General features: G+C 45.9%; 1 long non-coding RNA gene across 1 annotated transcript in view; it reads right to left on the minus strand.

Moving 5' to 3' along the window:
* LOC112986963 (uncharacterized) overlaps window positions 1-21,289 on the minus strand; it is a 331,100-nt gene that overhangs the window by 263,279 nt on the left and 46,532 nt on the right. Inside the window, exon 2 of the long non-coding RNA XR_010391194.1 lies at window positions 11,125-11,321. This is a non-coding gene — a long non-coding RNA (uncharacterized LOC112986963). The remainder of the gene's footprint in view (window positions 1-11,124; window positions 11,322-21,289) is intronic.

The raw sequence follows: 21,289 nt of genomic DNA on the forward strand, positions 1-21,289 counted from the left end.
TATTTTCCAGGCTTGATGCTCTAAGGAATAAGAATGAAACAGTTGCCCTGGTTATTTAAGGACGTTTTTTTCCAGAAGTATCAAAACCATGTGTCATTGCTCTTTTTAAGACGACACCCTTCAGGGAACGCAAGGGGATTACTGGGAGGCAGGTCCTGACCAGTGCAGCTGCGTGTAAGCAAGCAAAGGGGATGGAGGGAGAGGCATTTGGCTGCTAGTTGAATGGCAAAGCACAGTCTTGGTAGTCTTGGGAACAAAGACTGGAGAAACGGCTTGCAGCTATCCAGCCCCAGGCTGTGACTTGCCATTCTCCCCGCGCAGCAGGGCTGGGTAGAGGTCCCACAGGAGAATCCGAGTTCTACAGGAAGCCATGTCTGAGTCAATACTGAGACCGCATGCAAGCACAGCACTAGGACATGGCCCTATTTTAGGGACTAGGTCTTGGATGTGATGTAACACGTACAGCGTAAAGGAGAATCATCACCAAAGATCCTGTAGCTGTTCTTGGAGAGGATCTATTTCAAGTGCCCTGGCGAAACGCAAGTAGCTACTGTATATTCTTTGAAAGCTTAGCTGCTTCTGAAGTTTAAGCAAGAAGTAAGCACTCTCCACTTCCCACCCTGATAAGCAAGATGATGCTGTTCTGAATGGTTTAATCAGCAGTGCCTTGGAGGACACATTTTGAGTAGTGAGATAATGTTGCAGGCACATTATTTGTTCAGTGACCATTCTGAATACAAAGCGCTACCTGACTGCAAGATACTGTCTGCATGTAAGTCACACACACATACTGGCCTCTTAGCATGCTTTGCCCAGCATCACACCAAATCTGCTGGCCTTGCCTCATCTGCTGTAGCCTGTTCCAAAGGGACATAGTAAAATCCCGCACTGCTTTGCTTATCACCTATAAACCACATAAATGAATGAGTGCTTCATTTGCATGCATGCATATCTAATAGCAGCATACAGAGCAAGTTAACAAAAAATAAGCTCTTTCTTTCCCCTAAGATGTGGGACTGAGGCTTCACATACAAGGCACAGCATGGAAAAGGCCCTCTCCTGCACGCAGGCACAATAGCAGCCTTGGACCCGAGATTCTGTGTGCATTTATTTTGGCTGTTTGACTTGAGATGTCCACTCTCTCAAGACCAATGTTCTCCCAAAACTGTGCTCACTCAAGCTCAGTCACTCCCTGCCCGGTGAAGCCCTGCTGCCTCCATAGGCCAGGTGTCCTGAGGCCTCCGAGCACAAGGCAGTCTCACTGTCATGCTGCATCAGCTGCTGAGTTTTGAAACGGTTTCTCTTCATTAAATATGCTAACAGGCACATAACTCTCAGTCTCAGTAGCTTGGATTCAAGTCCGTATCTTATTTTAAAAGAATCATCTGTACGTTTTACAGAACAGTTGCTGTTCTCTGTGTTCCCCCCTCTGGTAGGGGAGAGGGGGGACAACAAGATCCTGAAGTCTTCCTGTAAATGATATAACACTAGCCCATAATTTCAGTCTCCGACACATTCTGTTTAAGAAAAAAAGAATACATCCAGCACATCCAGAAAATTTTGCTTCTATAAAGCCCCATGTAAGTCAAGTCTAACCAAAAGATCCCTTTTGAATTCAGTGTTGTTTGGATTAGGCCCTTAAAAAGCAACCGTTCAAGGCAATGGCCACCAAGGGAACAAATCAAGATTTTGCTATTGTGGTTGAAGGTGTAAACAGATTTTTAATAATTTGGAACAGCATCATTGTTACAGCTTAGTTATTCCAGAATAACCATCGAAATGATGTTTACTGAAATTTACTGCACACCAGTATCGATCCAAACAGCCTTTAGAGCAGGGCTGTGTTTCCTGTAAGCATATACAAATACGTGTAGAGGAGCACAGTTGTGTATCAATGATGTAATTACATCAAACTGCATAGGTAAGTACTGACTTTTCAAAAGGATCAAATGGAAAAATGCAAAAAAGCCAAACTCCAAATATTTGGGAAATTAGAGTATTTAGAAATTAGGTTACAACATTCACGTTGGAAGTATCTGGAGCTACAAAACAGTCAGGTAAATTGCAACATCAATTCTACCAAGTAACCCTTCCCCTGCAAGCTCGCTTTGACGTCCTAGTCAAACAGCTCGCGCTGCAGAGCAAAATCAACACTTTTTCTGGAGGAAGTATTTTTACGAAGATTTCAGGAGTCAATGAGAGGGTTTTGCTTCTATAGAACAGCAAGCAGGTTTTTCAAAAACTGCCCTGTAACAACAGCTATACAGTGACGAGCACATGCAACATCATAGTTGCATTCTTCTCCTGACCAACTCCTGGCTCTGTGCACGAGGAGCTAGTGTCCAGGGATGGGAGACTTCAGGAGAACGTGTACTTGCCTTTACAAACTGTAAAATTTTCTCCCTTTTCTAGCACTACCAAAAAAGACTGAATTAGTATTTAAACCACATTTACATCATCACCGCTGCAGGTGCCTGTCTGTAACTCCAAGTATCCACATCAGCCTGCATAGCGAGTTTCTACAGCTGTGGGTAAGAAAGAATTATTTTGATTAGAAAAAAAGCTGGACTGTGGCAACTTCACAGCTCCTTTCGGTTGCATAAAGAGTTGCTGTCTCCCCAAAGATACCCCCCCAATGCCACCGGGACAGAACAGCCTTTCTGCAAGAACAGCTTTCTTCAAAGGATATTACAGGCAGAAAAACAGTAACGATCCAGAAACTTGACACTGACTTCCTAAGGATGATATCACATCGCGGAGCAGAAACTCCTCTTCTTCCCAAATGCTTAGCCTTTCTCCTCTCCTGGGAATAAGCAGCCTGGACTGAGCATTAGATAGTACCACATACCCTCACCCTGACCTCCCTGAGGTGCAAAATTGAGGAGATGACCTTGCTTCAGCAGGCAGGCCTGACTGCTCGCCGAGGCGGGATGCTTGCAGTAACAGCGGGACACTGCATAACAAATCTCGCGCTCATTTTCCCACCGAACGAAAACATCCCTTGACTGAACACACCCTAAAATCCATGGGGAGCATTTGACTACTGGGAATGCTGTGAACCCACCAGAGGTTTAATTCCCACGAGGTTAACATTTTTGACGTGGAAGTACCTGAACTGGCTGTGAGTTAACAGAGAAGCTGATGGTTCAACGTACAGACACAAGGTGTAAGGAGTAGAGCCCAGAAAAAGCAGGAGTGCTTGCGCTGCGTGGAAGAGCAGAGCACAGCTCAGAGGTTACCCCAGTGCCTCACGCTCTCGGCATTTCCAGCACGTATCAGTGGGATCCCACAGAGACATCCTGACTGGTGAGGTCACACGTCGCAGTGCGTGAGAGCTTACTCACAGATTTCTTCGCAGCTTCTCCCAGGCCCTGCTATGGAAAACTGGTGTAACAGAGAAGAGAAATAATGACACTTCTCTGGTTCCCCTACACTGTCACAGATGCACCGTTTGCAGAATTTTTCCTCACAGATCAGCTACCTCATTCAGTACAACTGTCTGTGAAAAACGGAAGAAACCCAAGGTAACCAACCGCATGCGAAAGGGTACAAAACACTAGGACCAAGAGTGAGAGGTGGAGAGCTGAGGAGCAGGAGTTTACAGCTGCGAGCTCTCTTTCTGCTTGTGTCACTGATTCACCACGTGGCCCCAGGCAATGTATTTAGTTCCTGTCCCCCACTAAGAGCTCTCCATATGTCCCACGCCAGCAGCACAACACTTGAAGGAAAACAAAGCAGAGAGACCGGCTTGTCTGCAAGCAGCCACAGTATCATTTTCCTAGATATCAGAAACCCGAGATGAATGGAGCTCTATCTCTGTATACATTTATCTCATTTAGACCAAAGATAAACAGCAGGAAGCATAACTAACTTTATGGCAACATATCGTACAGGACAGGACAGCCAAACAGAGTTTCCCTCTCTCACTAACCCTGCTAATTCTGTTTTAGGCTGCCTTTAACCACCGTTCCCTTCCTCAGAAGTGGATATTTTGGGTTGAAAGAGAACGTAGGTGGAACAGGAACTCTTCCGAGAGAAGAGCAGAGCCACAGTCTTCCTGTGGCGTCTCTTGGAACCAGCCTTGCAATCCTTCAGATTTTAGAAAAAAGAAGGGGTGCCCAGGGACAGGAAGCATTTATCGACAGAATAAACAGAGTTACAGTAATGCAGCAGGAAGCAGAACTAATGATGCAAACCACTCAAGCCAAATAATTCACTGGAAGCAAGGCAGACTTCTCTCCATGGGGAAGCAGGGCACACACTCAACAAGAAAAGCTGGTCTAGCCCAGGCCGGATGAGACTGGAAGAGAAGGTCACATCCCAGCCATGAAATGGGAATAGAGAAAAGGATTTAGTGCAGACCAGGACTGAGGAGAGGGATCAGCTGGCAGAAAAGCAGTATCAGTGACTGAGGCTGGAAGTGAGGGTGGTGTTCCTAGGAGGGCTTGCTGCATTGGGGCAGGCTGCTGACCTCCAAGTCAGAATAAGAATGCCACCAGCAGCACATTGAGGCACAGATGTACTTAAGAGCATGAGAAACCCAGGTCTGCTAGGAGAAAGTCCTGTGTGAGGATCAGGTGCTCAGAGGAGTGGTAGAGAGCTGCAGCTTCATGGCACAGAAGTGCAGCTTTGTAGCACAACTGCTTCAAGGTGGCTTTTCGCGTGTCTATCTGCACTCCTTACCCTACCCCTGCATCCTGGAGAGACAGCGAGAGTATGGGTTCAGTGCAGTCCTCTGCCAGATTTAAGCTCAACTTCAACCCTCCATTTCAGACTCTTCTTTCTACCTTCCTCTCTCTCTCTGCAGTACAGGGGGCAGCGCAATGCCTGGGAACATCCTCCCGAGGAGGAGCAGGAGAAAGGACGTCTCTTCCAGGCCTGCCTGGTCTGAGAGAGGAGTGTCTTGTGGTAGGATTGAACACGGGCTCCAGTTGTCCTCCACAAATGAGGGGACAAATTCCCTCCATGTCAACTAGTCAATAGCCTCCTCTTCCTCCTCATGCAGGACCTCCTCCTCCCTATGCTCTCACTAGTCAGTGGAAAGGCAGAAGAACTTCAAGAGGTAGATTCAGCCCCATAAGATCCAAAGAGCCCTCTGAAGGGCACTGAAGCCTGAGCTTGTCAGGCTCTGTTGACTGCAAAAGCCGGGGGGCTGCACGTGCAAAGGTAGAAGATGCCTCCAAATATAGTTAAATGCTGAAGGTCAGGTGAAGTGAACCTGTACCGCTGACTGTATTCAGGCAGAAGAAAGGATAATTCAACACTTACAAATATAACAAGCTCCAGTAGCGGAACTTACAGCTAACAAGCCAAAAAGAAAAGCTTACACTCCTTTCCCCCTCAGAGGGCCAACAACAGTAGGAAGAGACAGTGAAGGGCTGATTTGATTGCAGTGGGCTCTTACTTAATACAGCTGTTCTAAGGCTGCCTACAAAGTATTTCCGCTATAAATACTGGGAAGAAATAGGTACTACTAAGACAGAGAGGAGAGAGAAAAAACATGGGGAAACACTAAAAGCTGGATATAATGTCTATTGAGAAAAAGACTGATCTCTTACTAAGTCAGGTTCAATCTGCCAAAACTCATGACTGACTTTGGCCTACTAAGATGGACGAATTGAGGAATTTTTATCACAGAATGGTTACTAAGGAGACGGTGAGGTTAAACGGACTTTCCTGAACTAGTCAAGTCTCTCTAGTCTACGACAGGGTTTAGCAGCATAATCAGTAGGCAGGTACTTTGGTGCCAAAAGGCAGGACATTTCTGAGGCCACTTCTGTGGGGTTCAGTAACTCACTCCCAAAGCGAAGGGGAGCACAGCACAGCACAGCAGTCGGTCGGAATGGCGCTGTTTCCTACACATGCAACACAACACGTGTTGAGATGAGAGATGATTAATTTAGTCACACAAAACAAACCATGAAATTAAGACAGAAACTAGAAAGCTGAGTCATGACAGTCTTCAATTCAGAAATCAATATTGATCTCTGTGTTCAGAGACACAAGGGGAAAGATCATTAGACTGTAATAAAAGGAAGTGAAAGTTCAGGACAAATTCCATTTCCCCGACACAGACCAGTTACAGTCAGCATGCCAACAACTCAGAGGGTATGCAAGGAAAAGGTAGGCAGAGAAATTATAAAAATACCATAGGAAATTCAGAGTGTCCCATCCTGTTTTCAGCTACTTAAAGAAGAGATGATACAAACTCCCTTTTTCATAACCTGCTATGATACATTGTTAACAGAGCGCCTCTTTTTTGCTTGTCGATCTTGTAACGAGTCACACATACGTGATGTTGCCAGTTCCTCCTCTCCTCTGTGTAAATGACTGCACTCAGGAGGGACCATACATCTGGAAAAACTGTTAGAAGTAGCAGCAGGGAGTAGACAAGATACACTCGTAACCCTCCCCCTCGCACACACACAGATCATAGGCCCACTGAAGCCAGGAAGGATTTTGCCTATTGACCTCATAGGCACATGGGTTGAACACAATACCAGTGGCAAGCGGCAATATAGTTTTCAAGCCATGCGTTATTAGTAGGCCAGCTAGTAGGACACAGTGGTGGCAGGGGGGAGTTAGACCTGGACAGATGCAGAATCAGAGTTGTGGCAATCCCAGACCAGAATCATTGCATCTGTCAGGATGCACCTGAAACCACTGAGCCAGTGTGGAAAGGATGCAGGCAAGGGGCACAACGAGAAGAGAGATGAGAGACTACACGAGTTCTACTGCAGCTCCCCAGCCATCCATATTTTACAGCCTCTCAGTGCATTTGCGATCAGAAAACAAGCAAGAGCTCTTTCCCATCACATAAGTTCATCTGTCCTAAACACCCACTCAGAGAAGGTTCCAGGACGAAGAGACCCGGGCAAGCTTCTAGACACCACGTGAGCAGGTCAGTCATCACGGGACAACAGGAGACACGCGTTTACAGCGGACGGGCATGCACACCAGACTCCGTAAGTAACTTACTCATCTGCTCCTGTTCCATAACCCAACCTGTCTGTTCAAAACACAGTGGAAAATCCAGGAATGACGAGGCAGACTTCACACACCGACTGACTCATGTTCATACCGCCCGCATTCTTCGGAGCTCTCTCAGGCCCTCATATCCTGGGAAACTGGCAAAAAAAGCTTATTCCAAATATTACCAAGAACAAAGTTGAAACATGCTAACACAAATCCAGCCCACACAATGGTCCACTAAATTCAACAACAGTCTTTCCCCTGGCTTCAGCAGGCTGCGTATCAGCAATAAATAAAGTTAATGCCCGTTGATGGCTCTGCACTGAAATAACTGATGCCTTCAGTGAATTTTTCTGTAGAAAAGATAGTCATGTTAAACACCTCCACAGATAGACCAACGGTCTGCATCTCGACAGGCAGCCTGAGCAGAGAGGGTAGGGTCTGAACAGACATGAAGACTAAACTCTTCCCTTTGCTTGGTGGCTGATTTGCATCAAGGTTGAATGTGTTTGTAAATAAGGAAACAGAAATTTATTATCCTGGTCAAGTTCTGTAAGTTTAGGCTATGAGATGCAAAGTTATCAGTCGAGAGAAGAACCCCGATTTCTTGATTTCATACAATTTAGAGCAGATTTGATCCAGCCATGCTCCCTGATCCTGAAAAGGATAGCACGACCACCACAAAACGTTGTTATGCTTCTAGCACACTACAGTATTTCATTCCTTTTGTGTCATTCACCCCAAAGAAATGCTTCTCCCAGCAGCATCTGCACATGTCCCAGCTCCCTTCCCAGTTCATACTCCAGGATGTAAACTGAACAATGAGCAGTGTGCAAGGAGAGGAGGAACAGGGCACGCCTACACTGTACAACAGAGCTCAGCACAGCATTGGGATGGTGCTGAGAGGAAGCCAGAAGACCTTAAACCAGGACAACTATTCAGCATTAAAAAGGTCAGCTGTGAACCAGGACAGAGGATTAAATTGTGTAACAAAAAAAATGACTCCTTCTGTAGCTCACTGATGCTCTACAGTCTTGGTAGCCATCTCCAGCACCTGAGACAGGTAGAAATGCACACGCATACAACACAGCTGTTCCCAAAACTCATCCAAGGGACATGTGTCCTTCCAACTCCTGTTTGTTCCCCATAGAGTTTAAGGCAGTCTTGTCCTCTTTCTAACTCTCCCAGGGCAGGATGCAGGTGAGCACGCATGACAGCGCGTTCCCAGGGCACTGCCTGGATTACACTCCCCACTCCGGGCCAACGCACCGTCGGTTGCGCAGGAGGGACCTCAGTGGAAGTTCAGTACCCTGACAGGGAGCACTGAAAAGGGCTGGAAGGAGACAGAACCACAAAGATCTGACCTTTTACTTCTGTTTGATTGCCAGGAACCTTTTAAAGCTACAAATTAGATAAAGTTTCAAATGGAATTTTTGTGCCAAAATGGGAGGAGGGGAGAGGGAAAGCAAAGCCCCTCTTCGCAAAAAGGGGGAATCATATTTCCACACGCTTTAAAATTGTTTTCACAAATACGTTCAGAACAGGAAATTCATTAAATCTGATCCTTTCCCACAAAAGTTTCAATTTCAAAAAAGATTTCTAATAAAAACATTTTCAAGGAAGCATTTGTGGCCAGCTCGCATTTTATTCTCTTCCTTGGACATGTATCTTGTGGGCCTGGAAACAAGATGGTGGCTGTAGAGGGAACAAGCAAGTTTTTCACTTTATTATGTGACACTTTTGCTTAAGGACCTTCTCTCACTCAACAGTTGGGTCATCTTTGGAAATGTTCTATTTCAATTTTGAGTTCAGCCAGCAGAGAGGCTGGTACTTGACCATACCTCCACGACCCCAGGCTCAGAATTGAGCCCTGACATTTATATGTGATTTCACTATTTCACCACCCCAGGCTCAGAATTGAGCCCTGATATTTATATGTGATTTCACTATTTCACCACCCAAACCAAAAGCCAAGCCTAGCCTGCCAATATCCAATCTCTAGAGCTATTACTCCTTCTCTCTCGCTCTGGAGCTTCTTTGCAAGTGAGACTGGTTAATCAGCAGCTCCGTGTCTCTATCAGCATTGCTCTCCTCTTCAGCACCCTCCGGAGTCGTGGGCCCCACCAGCATCGGAAAGGAGCCAGCACAGACCTCACAGTCAAATTCATGCCAGGACAAGAAGGACAAAGTCACGGACAGACACGAGAGAATGGGATTATCTGCTCGGCTGCTGCTTGCTCTGAAAAAGTTGCGAAGTCCAAGACAGTAAAATTTCCACTGAGCTTGCATTTTCCATGATGTAACTCTCTTTAATGAATTGAAGAGAAGTGAATAAATAAAAAAAAATAAAGAGCCGGTGCTAACAAAATCTCTAGCAAACTTTGTCAGTTGGGACTAGACCCGTTATAGTCCATTAACATGCTGAGCAGCCTTAGGCCACCATTCAGCAAATAGATTAAGCATGTGCCTGTTTCAACCTCAGCAAAGAGGAAGGGGCAATACTCCTCTTGGAAGCACCAAGACCTAAGTCTTCTTTTGCATGGCAATCGTGCCCAATAGCTTCAGACTCTTCCTGTTCTAGGCATCCCAGAAACAGTACAAAACAATTGCTTCTCTCCAAATAACCATCAGCAATAAATACAGCAAGGCAAGTACAGAACAAGTTAGCCAAGAAACAGATGCACTGGGAGATGCGTGGACTCTGCTGCTCCATCACTTTCCTCCTATTCGCACCCACCACAGTATACTGGATACATGTCAAGGCATTTAAATCCAGACTGTGCCCAAAGAGGAACTGTATACAAGTCATGCTCCCACTGCTAACAGCACATTAGGCATGAAAGGATTTGAAATAATCAGCTTTCTTTCAAGAGCAGGATGTTCTTGGTTACAGAACTCCCACTGCTTCACCTCTTCCATGGCTAAGTTGCCTTCCAGGCTTGGAACTGAGTAAACTTCAGTTCCCCTCCTGCAGGAAGCTTGTACATTCAGACACCTTCAGTGAGCACAGTATTTATCCCAGACTGATGCAGCAACCGTGAATCATGCAATAAGGCTGTGAAAATGAGACCAGAGCTGTAACCAAAAGGGAGAAGTGCTGGTTTTAATGAAGAATTTGCTTCCATCAGAGCCTCATCCCAAGTCCTTTGTACAGTCAGTGAGCTCAAGAACTCACTTCTCTCATGCCTTTCGGTCTATTTATGTCAACTTACTAGTTAATATTTTAAACAGGTTAAAGGGAAAACACATTTTGAAGTTACAAGAACACCAGTGAGCACAGGCTTATGACTAATTCGATGGAGGCTGGATCAGACACAGCCTGCATTCAGCTTCCACAGACACCTTCAGGGTGAATTCAGCAGTGACGTAAACAGCAATGCAAGTTGCATCTCAGGTAAGCAGACCGAAGTAAGTAGTTTAATATTATCGCTGCCCTCTGAGCAGACAGGAGAAGGACAGAGAGAAAAAATTTATATTAAATTTTTGTAATTTTATGGACAAAGGTAGGTGACCATAAGAGAAGACTACACTAGAACATAAGCTGTAAGAAGGCGATTCAGCACCAACCTACGTGGTGCAATAAGATGATGCTGTACATAGCCGTTTGTGACTTTTGTTAGTATAGAACTGTCTGAGTTGCAAACCAATGGCCTAGAAGTAAAACTTACCTCAGATCCTGAGCCACCCCAACATTTGCCCCTATGTTCATTTAACCAATCCAAAACATTAGGCAATGCTTGAAGACAAACATTTCCATTACACCATTTTCCACTAGAAACTGACTTACACCAAATCCTCCCCACCAGCACTCGGCTATACCCTACTGCTCTCTTTCAGCACACGCTATCAGGGAGCCATGAACTAGCAGAAGGGTCCACGGTTAGGTGCAGACCAAGGCAGGCTCCCTCTTTCCAGAGGGGCATCATCTCCAAACTCCCTCATTGAAGAGGCTCTCCCAAAAGCTTACCCCACAGGAAACTATACACAGCAATTTAGCTACCTACTTTTCAGAGGACTAGAACTAGACCGGAATTGCAAGACTCAGTTTAACACAGCCTCTTGAGGAGATCGAGTTGAAGGGGGCTCATGTTTCCATTTGATTAAACAGGACTGACACAGCCAAGGGGAGTTCCAGATTCCCTTTCATGGGACTTACCCCTACCATCCCCGCTGTTCCAGCCAAAGGGAAGCAGTACAACAGAGCTTCCAGTGGTTAGTGCTTGTCCAAACGCTGCACAAACTGCTCTCAGCTTCTCTAAATATTCCACAAGTCCAGAAATCCCGGTATCAAATTTGGTTTGGGCGAAAAAAAATCCATCCAAATTTTCCTTCATTTCTTTTTCCGAGTCCTACAGAGAACAAAATAGTAGGAAAAAAATTTTAAACATGTATCACCACAGTTATTTATCCAGGCATTTCTCAACTGCTCAGTCTAAAAAGCGTACAGCCACACTTTCTAGGAAACGCATCCAGCTTTGAGAAGACAGACCTCAGCCTGATCCAAACAGTGCCCTGTCTCTCACTCCCTTTTAAATATCTCAGTCCAAACTGCAAACTGTGCATGTGAGACCCATTTGTAAGACTAAGTAGTCTATGCAAAACATACAGTATAGAAACAGTTTCCATGATGGGGGAAAGGGAAGCATTTGCCCAGGTCGTGCTTGTTCTGTTCACTGACAAATACTGTAATGGCAAAATCATTTTTTCTCCCAGCCAGACAGAACGGGCTGGTCTGGCTCCACAGGGCAGCGTGACCACGTCGGCCCTTCAAGTACAGACCTGCTCCAAGTGAGCCCCATGGAGCAGCCTCTCAAAGCCGGGATGATCCCCCCATCTGAGCCTTTAGAAAGCTTCCCATCTCAAGCAGCATTTGAGCCTTTAGAAAGCTTCCCGTCTCAAGCAGCAGGGACACACCGGCAGGAACACAGGCCACGATATCATTCCACCAGAGCTAACCCTCTGGGTCCCTGCCATGTTTTCCCCAGCAGACAGCCAAATTCCCTCCCACTCGAAGTTCTTTCATAGCTCACAGAAAACAGATCCTCCAAGCGTCCCAGCACAAAACACCCCGGGATACATCTCAGATGCAGGCTGCGTGTGGCAGCATGGTGACAGAGCGCTTGGGCTATGTTTCGGGAAGAGCAGGCTCGCGTCAGGCTGGCGCCGACCCAAGTACCAAGTCGGCCAGGGTAGCCGCCTGCTGAAGCCACCCCAAGGGCTCAGCCCGCCAGGACTTTGTACAGTGCTTGTGCTCCTCGACGTTTACCTTAAACCCCAGCCATTTCTGTGAATCCAGCGAAGGCATGGAAGACTTGTACAACTACCATGTTGATCAGAATAAGCCAGGCAACGGCTTCTCTGCAACTCCCTGCCTGGCTCAAGCCTTCTCTTATCTGCGGGCCCTTGGCAAACAGGGGCTTGTTGGCTCTTTCAGGCTAGCCTTTGCCTCCACCACCTACCTCTCTGTTTATGTTACTTTCCCAACACACTTGCAAATATGATAAAGGTTAATCTGGTACAGAAGGTAAATAGGGTTACACAAAACTGGATTTAGCAATTTAGTTTTATTGGCCACTAAGCAAGGTAATTCTTCGATGCAGGTAATGAGGAGATAGCCAAGCCAGATAAAGGATCTGTGCAATATAAACATCCTCCCAAAGGCCTGCTCCCCACTTGCATAAGCGCTGTAATCATGAAAGCAATTCTTAATGGAGCCACTTGGCAGCGGCCCCGGCAGAGCGAGCTGCGAGCCTCTCCCTGGCTGCTGGCCTGGCTCCAGGAGCACCTCACTCCCGCACCGCGACGGGGTGGGGGGGGTGCAAAGCCGGACCTGGTCAGTGCGCGGCGGCACTGAAGCAGGGCCCAGCCTCTTCTCGGACATGTCACCTGTGTGGTTCAAAGCACGTCACTTACCCCCTCTGTGCTTAATTCTGCATCTATGAATTCAGATAGACAATTCTTCCCTTGGGCCCCATCTCTCTAGCAGGTAAACTCTGCCCTACCTCTTAGGCTGTTTCCTACACACAGGAACATGCACGGCTCCTGGCTGAAAGAGTTACTGCCAGATACTTGCAACACTTGCAATACTTGCAATTCCTGCTAATAAATGACTTCTAATCTTTCCTGATCTTCCAATATTTGCCCTTTATCTGAGGGAAAGATAAAACAAAACAAGATCCCAGTTTCCTGGACCAGCCTTGTATCACCTATCGGCACCAATACCTAGGAAAATCCACAAGGCTGGATGGAAAGCAGTTTGTATTTTGGGTTGTTTGGTTTATTTCTCAGCTGCCATCAAATTTAGGATATTCCCCACCAAGCACAGCAGTGCCAGCTCTGTCTCGCCTCTCAGCAGACACATCCACAATGTTTCACATTTTCCCACTGCACGACTTCTCATCAAGCCGACGGCTTGGCTACCACACAGCCGGGCGCATCCCTCAAAAGGCTCAGTCTACCACACAGCTCCGATTTTCTGGTGCTCCCAGGACTAACATATGCAAGATGGGAAGCAGGGGGAAGAAGGAGAACGATGGATTAGATCAGAAGATGAGTATTGCTTGACCCAAAGAAATTTCTTATAAGTTGCAAAATGAAAGGCAGTTTTGAATTGGAAATATTCTGACCTGTTTTCCAAATAAAACATGAGGAAACTCACACAAAGCTGCAAAATGCTCCAGCTAAGAGACAATTTTAAGCTTTCATTGAAAAAAGAAAGATTTTTGTGTCTCAAAATATTAGACAGCTCTACTTGTATGACAAATACGGTCTTCTCCTTCAGCTAAGGACATGTCACTAACAACATCTCAAAGGCTGCTAAGGAGCTCCTGATCAAGCTGAGAGGAGAAAAAGAAGATAGGGCCAAAGATTTTCTTGCCTAAGTTTTCCAGGAAGGATAAAAGAAGAAGAAAGTGAAGTTCACTTCACCCCAAAAGTCACTAACTGAGAGACAAGTCTAGCAGCCACTTGCTCTTCTTTACATGATTTTGCTATTGAGGGCAAAGAGGGCCTCATGTTCCTGTAACATAGAGCATACGCTTACCAGCGGCAGGATTGACTCAGGGTCTAGGCATTCATTCAGTATCAGTTAGGCTGATTTCCAATGCTGTACCTTACGAGTTCTTTCTCATTTGCACTTCTTTAACTTTCCTCAAGGATTTTCCTTGGATTGGCCTAGGAATTTTCACTCAAAATACTTGCTGATGAATTGCCATAGTGGGAGTAGCAGCATGAGCTATTGAGGATTAGACTGGATCTCAGGAGAACTGCCGCTGGCCACCCTGAGATGAGTAACTTCACTTTCTATGCCTTTTCTGCCCTCTGTATACACATAAAATGCGCTTCTGCAAAGTGCTTGGAGATCTATGACTAGAGAGTGCTGTATGACAATTTGGGGTTATTAGGCATTATTATTTTGCATTTCCTCCAAAACCCAATACCTTTATCAGCATCCATGTTTGAGCCAGGATGCTGGGCTAGCACAGTAGCTTCAATTTGCGTACAGCAAGGCTTTGCTAGTGGAGGCGAGGACACAGATATCCTCGCAATGGAAAACCTACTTGCAACATCCTTCTTTTTCTCATTCACCCATTTGCAAACCACCTTCAAGTGTCTATGTATCACAGACTGCAAACAAGCAGTTAGGCCTCCACTAAAGATAAGAGGAAGGCTGGCTGCACCTTGGGTCTTCTTGCAGCCACCCCTTCAGCATCAGCACCTTGAGGCACTCCCAGGCACTGTTACTGAAGGCGCAGTCCAGCTTTTTTGAGGGCATTCCTTTTTTGTGGCATTTTTCCTCACCCTCTTGAATGCCACATTTTACAAGAGAATATAGCTAGCCTATCTCCTTCCCTTTTCCTTATACCTGGAAATCTCTGACCTATGAGTTTGCCTCATTCGACTCCAAATCTTATCACTTATCATCTACAGAAAAACTAATCCTGTTTGGAGTTAAAGTCATTTTCCAGCTCCAGGACCAGAGCTGGTATAAATTGACAAACCTCCACTACAGTTAAGGAAGCTATCTTGATTTTTTAAAACCAAAAGATGTGTTCCTCTGGGTTACTTAAAGTTATACCTAACATAAGAAAAATTTTTTTTATCAGGTATGTTACTTAACTAAGTGAGCAAAGGAAAGAACGCAGGCATTCTTCCGAGAGATCAAATAATGACTGTTCTGATAATAAAGGCTAACTTAAGCCATCACAGCCAATTCATAGTGCCGGCTTGACACTTGTTTATCTGGACAAACAATTATGAAATGTTCTTTTGTCCCTGCGAGTACTGTGTAGGCAAAAGTCATTATGACTTTCTGAGTGACTTTAAAGGGCCACTGTTTAGATACCTATTCATAGCTGGGGAAACGAGCAATGCCCTGGGCAGACTCCGACCAGCTGAAGGACCCCGGTTTCCTCCTGGATCACTTCATGGACAGACTCCAAGCTGCCCTAACTGGAGATTTGTGGTGAGCTTTCCCAAAAGCAGCTTACAACTTTGATGTTGTAACAAACTCTCATTTTCCTCAAGGGATTTAATTCCTAAATGGCAAACTGTAACCAGGCATACAGGAGCCCTCAGCTGTTTTTTTGAAAATAGAACTCAGGAGTCTAAATAACTTACTTACATAATTTTACCCATATTTCTGAACTGGAGCTTTTAAACAATCTGTCATTTTCATTTAGAAATAATAATTAAGAGACCACGTTACTTTCTAGACCAGCTGCACACGGATACAGATATGACGTTCATCACTGTCACTTCTCAACATCTCCCCCAGTAAAGGTGATTGCTGCCTCTCCAGGAGGTGTCATAACCCCCTTGTCTTGAAAGCCTAAACAACTTGCTATGACTCCTGTCTCAGGCATCCAGCTGAACCAGGCATCCTCAGTCATGGTGCCAATGTCGCATCGCTCCCTCGCGGTCTTTCCCAGTGGAAAACACCACAAGGGAGCAATGCGAGTTGGGTCCCAGCTCAAAGCCTACATATCTCCCTGGTGTTTCAGGATCAAGGTGCCCCATTGCCAGAGAGCAGACTCAATGGAGGCCCAGCTCTGAGCATTCCCTGGCAGCTCAAAGGTGACCTAGTTTTTGCCTTAAAAACGGAGCAGGAAGAGCACACCCTGCGGTGCTGGCTCCTGGCATACGGACATGGCTCCTGGGCTGAGTAACCAGACGGGTTGCGCAATCTGTACTAGGCTGCTGGACCCAAAAGAGGCAATGGGTGCCCTGGCCACAGTCTCTGCTGAGGTTCTTGAGAAAGAGCAAGTTCCCAGGGCAATGTCCCGACAGGGGGAAGGAAAGAAAAATCCCAAGCCAGCACAAAAGCACATCTTAAGAGTTTCGCGGGATGCCAGGGCAGAGCAGAGATAGTTATGTAGTGATGTCCTTCATGATATAGTTATGGGACTACCACCAGTGCAAGAGCCCTCCGTGGAGACCTCTCTCTTTCAGTCACTGATGAGATAAGGAGGCCTTTGAAATTTATCGTGCTGATGAGAAAATGTGTATTTAATTAAACAGAGCTGGTCAAATACACTGACTTATAAAACCACTGCAGTATATTTGTGCATGGAAAAACCTTATCTGAGAGGTACTCTGTTGCTATCTTGTACCCCTGTTTTCAGGCTCAACAGTCTCCTAGGTGACATTGTGGAGTTCACCTTTTTCTAACACAAAAGGAGAAGGAAGGAGAGCTGGCTATGAGGAGATGGAAGAGCACACTTTGCCCACAAACAAAGCCATTTAAAGCTTTCAGATCAGGACCCATGAAATGCACCAGGACTTTTCAGCCTAGGAAAAGAAAGTATTACATATGGCTTCAACCATAGTCTATAAAACCGCTCATTGCCAGCGGATGCCAAGGATATCAAAAGTTTACAGGGGTTCAGAAAACAATCTGACAAATTCTTAGAACAGAAGTCCAGGACGCCATGAGCCATACTCCCACTGTAGACCGAGAGCGCGCACTTTTCTATCCACTGTAGCCACTGTCAAAGTCAATACAGGGCTAGAAGGATCTTTAGCCTGATGTGACATAGCCATGCTTTCCCTTCTACATCCTTCAAGGGGACAGGGATAGAGGAACAGGACCTGCTCAGCACGGTACATCGCTCGCGCCACCCAACAGGCGGTGGAGGCCCCTTCGAAAGTTCACGCAGACCGCAGGGTCTGATCAAGGGGTAAACATGCTCCACGGTGTGCCATCAGCGACTCAGTCAGGCTGTCAGCGTTCCCATTTTTGTTCAATGTCCCAGCATATAAAAACAGCTGACTACAGCCTCTGAAAAGCCACGTCACTGCTTGCCCTTTCCTGACCTTGTTGATAGCACATGGCGAGCCAGATCCCTGGAATGGGAGCACTGGAAATGCCCTCAAAAAATTTCAGTCTCCTCCACTTCCTTGCCCCAGGCTAGATCAATTATAGCTGCATCTTTCTAGCCAGATGCCTACCTAACCTGTTCCTGAAAGCCTCCAGTGATACCACCATTATCTCCTGCTAGGTCACCCGCTCCACTGCTGAAAACCCCAAATCCACAGTTGACAAACATATCCAGGTTAATATGCCCCCAAATAAATTGCTTGCCACTTTGAACCAACTAGAGAATAAACCTGTTGTCTTTTAAGGTTTAAGGCAGTTTGCAAAAAGTGAGAAGCTGACATTATGCTTTTTTTTTAGCTCCCCTTCCTTTTGTTTGCTTCAGCCTAATCCAAAACATTTTGCAGGTGGTAAAAAATTACAACACAAGGTTAAATTAAGTCAGGTTTAAGGGCATTCTCTGCACCAGACCAGAATCTATGGAGGTTCAACACCTCTCCCAAGGCAGGCCATTTACTGTGGCTGTGCTTTTCATTAGTGAAGTAGAAGGTGATGAAGAAATGCCCTTCACTTTAGATACACATCTTGCCATAAATAGATTGCCTAATTAAAGCAATTGTTTTTAAAGGGAAACTAGAGAGATTAGGCTTGTTCATAAAAATAAACCAGCTTTGATTAAAGTTCTGAGGGTTGTTACTATCAGGAAAACCTGCCAGGCTTCCCATCAAGATCAGTCCTTTATACAGTAGATGGCAACATTAATGCTGCATTTCCAACTGGGTTTCAATCACTCTTGAGCTTTCAGCCAGGGCCAATGGACTTCGCCAGGCAATGTCACCCTCTTTATTGCTAAACAGTGCAGCTGCATAATCTTGGTGATTCATTAAAATAATAAACTCCACACAATAAAAACGTGAAATACTCAATATATTCTGGTAAAAGTACAATAGTTTACTTCCTTGTTAAATGACAACCTGATAAAGATGTGTGTCACGCATACCATTTGCAGGAGTACAACTGTCCTACAGGTTTTTGATCAGTATAATCTATTTTTGATCAAGAAGTGCTGGTACAGCTTGAGGAATGAGCAATAAGACCTTATCACATAAATTAGCCCTCTTCAGGGCAGTGCTAACGCTGATAAGATGTTTGGTATTGTATGTCAGGCAGAGGGGGACAAGAAAAGCAAGTGATTACATGGAAGCCTGTGAGCAAAAGGGAGCAGGGCCCAACTTGAAGAACTGCCCTAGGCCTAGGAATTGTGGGCAAGGTGGTTACCTGGGAGAAACTAGCTCAAGGGAGCCACACTGAGGTGAAGACATTGGGTGGGCTAGCAAGTTCTCCTTCTCAGGTGAGGACCCCTTCCAGCAGGGCGATGAAACAGCCACCAGAAAGACGAACAGAGGACAAGAAAAATGCAGTGCAAGAGAGCTGCTAACCACAGCCTGAACATCTACTCAACAGCCCAAATCCAAGCAGCTGTACTTCTTTTGCCAAGCCTCTTTTGCTACCCTTTCCCATCGAAAGCCCAGTTCTCTCTTGCTGACCCAGGAAGTCAAAGCTCAATTTTGCACCTACTTTCACTGGCTGCCGCCTGAAGACTTGGGCTCATTAGACAAATGACCAGGTGACAGCCCCACTGCTGCTGCATAGATGTCTTGGCTGCAGAATTGCAAAGTCGGGGCACAGAGAAACTGGCAGGCACCAAGGCTGCAAGCCAAAATACCTTGCACTTAAGCACAGACCCAAGTCTCCTAAAAGCATCCACGCTTACACATATGCTGAAGATGCACAGAAATAGCCCTGCCATCAAAACCAGTCTCAGTGCTAATCTATTGCCCTTCCTTACCAGGGAGCCAGCTACCAGTTCAGAGGTATTTGGCAGCCCAGACCACTGGAAAACCAAAAAGCCCAAGCAATAGCCACCGCTGTGACATGCTGCGCTCAGATCCACTGCCCACACGTTCTAGCTTGGGCACAGGACATGCCTGTCCTCCTGCTTCCAAGCCTGCCCGTGCTGGCAGGCCTGCAGCGAAGCGGCAGGGAGTGGCGTAGGTACTCGCCTGAATCAGAGCCTGTAAGTTACTCGTTCTTTTCTCTTCCTTCTGCACTTTCTCCCATCTCCGAGTTCCTGACTACGTGATGCTACATAACAGAAGGAGCCTTCTGTTGCGTGATGGAGCCTGCCCCCACTCCTCGCAGCCGAGGATTGTTGCTCCCTTCCCTTATCGTATTACCAACATGACACACACACTTGTTTTCCCCCTGCCTTTTATTGCTGGAAATTGATTTGATCAGAACCAGTGAATCATGAAGCCAGGGAAAAAAAAAACTAATAAAAAAAACTAATAAAAAAAAAAATCACAGCAGCGATACAGTGAGAGGCTCGAATCCCACACCACTTGCAGCTTTCCTGCATGAGGAGAGATGTGGGTCTCTCTCTCCCCTGGAAACGAAATGCGTACAAATGCCCATGCTGGAGGCTAGCTAGATCTATGTATTGAAGCCGACAGATGACATATGCTTAGAAGGCTGAGGTGTGGAGGCCTACAGCATCACAGCAAACATATTCTAGCCGCTTTGCTGTAAAGAAGATATTAGAAATGAAAAGGGAAGAACTGGGCATTTTTCTACCTAGGTTCTAAAAGAGAAACAAAACCAGATCCTTTACCACCATCCTTAGCAGTTGTTCGGAGAAAAGAAAAGCAACGAGAGCACCCAGCAAGTCAGTGGTAAATCTAGTAACAAACCCCATCTCCCTCCTGCATCCCAAGGCCAATAAAATACTTTAGTGATATTTCCCTCCCCTCACCCCCATTTCCTCGCGTTTCTGCAGTTCTTAATGTTCACCCGGGATCACAGAAGACTGCCCTGTCACACTGAAAACTGCTCTTGCAACAGGCCCGAAAAGCTTTGCCTTTGGCATATTACAGCCAACATTAGATTTACTGCAGCAGCAACAGCACTGTGTATAAATCTGCTGTTTGGTGGCTGTAGATTTTGTGCAGATCTCCTCGGCTGTCAGGAAGTCATACCCTTGACTGACGGTTTGTTTCAGCAGCCGTTTCTCCGGGGCATCGTAGTCATCTATCTTCACTGTTGGCCAAATACCGCACCAGGGAGACTGAGATACACAAGCGCTCTGGCAGGACAAATCCTCTCATAAAACTACTAGCCCAAGTCAGAGATCCATGAGCCTCGTGTGCCCACAGAAACCACGCTGGGTGCCTATCCCATCTCAAGAGACTTTTTACAACACTGAAGGACTAAAAGTAGAAAGCTCAGAAGAACAGATTGCATCCTGTAACCTGCTGCTCTGAGCCACCTCTGAACACACGAGGCTTTTAAGAAAGCAAAAGTAAGTAGGCAAGCGATGGACTTTACTGTTGTTAAGGCTGAATGGAACTGTTCTTCCCCGGTAGTTTCACAGGCGAATCAATGGAAAAGCCTGGCCGCCAGCCAACGTCACAGCGGTGAGCTTTGGGGAGCATTCTTCCCTGACCCCTGGAGATATCATCTTATAACCTGAGGCGTACGATTTGATTACCCTTATCTGAACTTACATGTTATTTGTATCAATAGAGTTGCCTGGATGTAGAAGTTAACTCAATGACTTCCCGTAGTGCTGGATTCCACTAAGTTTGATGTTCTGCTGCGAAGAGGCATTTCAGATACTTGCTCCAAGTTCATAAGCAATGTAAAGAAACATTCGTGAGCCTAAATCTCAACAAACACTCCTACACCATATGACTGTTTCACTTTTCCAGGCAATTTTTTTTTTAATAACACTATTTCTGATGCTCACAGCCTTTCACCAGGACCCTTGCAGTATTCAAAGTTTTTCTCAGAGTTCCAGGTAATGGGGCTGTGTGATTATGCAAAAAACCTCGGCTTTCAAAAATTGAAACAACAACACACTAAAGTCTCAAACATAAGAAACTGAAGACCCTCAGCCAGTGTTCAGTTCCTTAGAAGCAGCTCTGAAAATGCCAGACCTTCCTA

Source organism: Dromaius novaehollandiae, chromosome 12, assembly GCF_036370855.1.
Source record: "Dromaius novaehollandiae isolate bDroNov1 chromosome 12, bDroNov1.hap1, whole genome shotgun sequence".
Taxonomy (NCBI): Eukaryota; Metazoa; Chordata; class Aves; order Casuariiformes; family Dromaiidae; genus Dromaius; species Dromaius novaehollandiae.